Source organism: Anneissia japonica, unplaced genomic scaffold (assembly GCF_011630105.1).
Source record: "Anneissia japonica isolate Jap-2015-1 unplaced genomic scaffold, ASM1163010v1 scaffold3637_len26987_cov115, whole genome shotgun sequence".
Lineage (NCBI taxonomy): Eukaryota > Metazoa > Echinodermata > Crinoidea > Comatulida > Comatulidae > Anneissia > Anneissia japonica.
In genome coordinates, this window is record NW_022738062.1 from 1 (window position 1) to 3,192 (window position 3,192).

The following is a 3,192-nucleotide window of genomic DNA, read 5'->3' on the forward strand; positions in this document are numbered from 1 at the left end:
TCACAAGTCCTTAAAATAGACGATTTTATTCAGCAACAGATGCTATATTTATTGACCAATGGCAACGTTGTAATAGATGAGTACACATGACTGACTTTATTTCAGGAGGCAGACGATTGCTGTTTGTCATTTCTTGAAGATCGTTATGACAAATTTAAGGTAAGAACAACCTTTTATATTTATTATTGGTAGAGAAATCGAAAATGGTTATGAAACATGAATGATATACACCACATTTAAACGGTGGATGGTTTATTCGTTGAAAATATCATTTAATAATAAAAAAAAATCTTTGATAGAATTGTAGTTCCGCGATAGCGTTCTGCTAGTCATACCTTATTTTGTTAAGGCTGAAGAATCTAGTCAACAATCTAAAATGTCATGAAGAAACTCAACTTTTACTTAAATTTTGACACATGTCCTTTCATAACTTAGCTTCTACATGTTAAATAACTGATGATAGTCTCGCTTGGGCAAGCAAATTCTCCGTCAGATTTTTTCGTGATGTGCTGCGCTGTATAAACAGTAGATTATTTCTAGGTTGTTAGCTTGCTGCTATAGTACAGTAGGCCTATGTGAAAGTTATTGAATACGGAACCACACTCCGGGAACATTCGTGTAAATGATAAATGGTAGCCCTCATAAAGTTAACCATTTAAATCGAAAAGTATTAGGAATCTTTCAAAGATATCACGAAAGTTTGAACACATACCGGTAGGATTACTCTTTAAATGCGCGTTTACGTCTTGAGCGCTTTGAGACTTCGGTTAACGCTATATAAATATAATTATGTGTAAATAAATTATTTGACAATTATAAATTGTGGTGGGTGTGGTAGCGTAAAAAAGAATGTGTCTACGTTTATTTCAATTCATTTTAAAATTTACTTTGCATGGATAGATTTAACAAACCGGGTTGGAATTTCCAAATAATGAACAGAATTCTTTCGTTTTTTTAACATTTAGAATACAAATGAATCCGTCTTTGACATCATGTGCACTCTTAATTGGTTTGATCAGTCTATTAATTTGCCTACCAGAAAGCTTGTCTACGACTACAACACCTGAAAAAAACGTCCATGAAACTTGTAATATGTGCTGCCACGGGCCGCCTGGGCAACCTGGGATTCCTGGAGTTCCAGGAACATCTGGGGGTTGGGTCCAGCTAAACCATCTGGTAGTAAGGGTGACAGAGGTGAGTTTGTCCGAGGTGAAAAAGGAGATAGAAGCGGAAAAGGAGAGCCAGGAAATGAAGGTTCAAAAGGCAATAAAGGAAGCGAAGGATCTCCAGGTAAACAAGGCCCGCTTGGACAAATAGGACCACAAGGACCACAAGGGAACAATCGATCAAAAGGAGAAAAGGGCGAATCACCGGAAGTCCGTAAATATGCGTTTATTGCAGTACGCACCACTGAAGTACCCACTTCAGAATCGATCATTCTGTTCACGTTAATGGAGATTAATGTCGGAGAAGACTTCGATAAGAATACCGGAAAGTTACATGTAGAATTTCAGGTTTTTATTATTTCATGTTTAGTTTTTTGTCGATAAATGGTAATTCTCCGTATGTTACAATGAAGTTAAATGGGCGAGATATCACAACCGTTCATCGTAGTACCACTAGTGGTTATGATCAGTTAAGTTCTGGAACAACAGTTCAACTGAATGTCAGCGATGAAGTCTGGCTGACGAACGAAGGTAGACAAGTCTATGGTAAGTCCGGTCACCCTCTTACCTTTACTGGGTTTATGGTATACGATATGAACTAACAAAGGATGTACTTTGCATTTTTGATGATTATAGATGTGCAAGTAGTTATGTAGATATTTTCCGAAAATACTTGATTGATTAAAAATAATAATAATAATAATAATAATAATAATAATAATAATAATAATAATAATAATAATAATAATAATAATAATAATAATAATAATAATAATAATTAATAATAATAATAATAATAAATTAGAGAATGCAATTTCTTGCATTTTATAGGTCTATATTTCCATTATTATTATTATTATTATTATTATTATTATTATTATGCCTATTATTAGACGAATCATTACGAACATTCATGACATGATGAATGTTGCTTGAAGAATAAAATATTGAATTGAAATATTGTAGTGTACAGGTTTCTGCCATTCCGTCCAACGCATCATGTGCGCATGTTTTGCAAAAACTTAACAACTGACCAATCAGAAGAACATTAGGAAGAAGGGCGGGGCTTAGCCAAATGGCTGTCAGGGTGTATTACACTATTGAAGCAGACTCTTTCGTGATCTCTTAAACGTTGTTGTATACATGCCTGAAGTCTACATGATAATGATAATTGATGCCACTAGGCCTGCTGTCTGCGTTCATGTGATCGGTGTATGTTTGATTAAGTACGATTACACGAAGTAGAAATGTATACGTTGACATTATAAATATAAGTATATTATTCGATTATATCGCATGTGCACTTCCTCAGCGATAACACCTATAATACGTGGTTAAGAGATTATTGTAAGATTCAAGCCTTGCGCATGCGTAAAATCAGTGAGCATCTGCTTTTCCGAAATCGTGACTTGTTTTTTCATCATATTGGTGCAAAGTTTAAATCGTTGATAATTAATTTTCCAGTTAAACACAGACATATTATAATAATTATCGCTATGTTAAAGATACCCAGCAAAAACTTTTTCAAATTATTCACCTTGGCGAAACCGACGTAACTCCTTCTCTTCTAATAGCAGGGGTGGCGTCAGCGGGAGAGGGGAAGGGCCCCAAATCGGGGAGAAAAAAAAACACACAATTTGTCGGGGAGAAAATCCATTAAATAAGCTTTTGAAACCTCTAATTTGTCATATTTTTTAAAGTTTCACCCCCTCGATCACTTTGAAATAATATTGAGTGACGCCCGACCACGACAACTTTGCTCTCGTCGGGGACATCGCCCCCCCCCCCCCCGTCAGGAAAATAATGGCGCCATCCCTGCCTAATAGATTATTATTATTATTATTATTATTATTATTATTATTATTATTATTATTATTATTTCTCCGAAAACAGTGTTATAGGACAAATTAGTAATGCATTACAATACAAAGTTACATCCCAATGCAAAATAGGCCCTATTAAATGTGTTGCAACATTCTAATGAACAATACAATAAACACCTTAGCAAATGGAAGACAACGACAAT

General features: G+C 34.9%; 1 pseudogene; it reads left to right on the top strand.

Moving 5' to 3' along the window:
- The first annotated feature begins 104 nt into the window (after positions 1 to 104).
- On the top strand, positions 105 to 1,823 carry LOC117117499 (annotated as a pseudogene).
- The last annotated feature ends 1,369 nt before the right edge of the window (positions 1,824 to 3,192 follow it).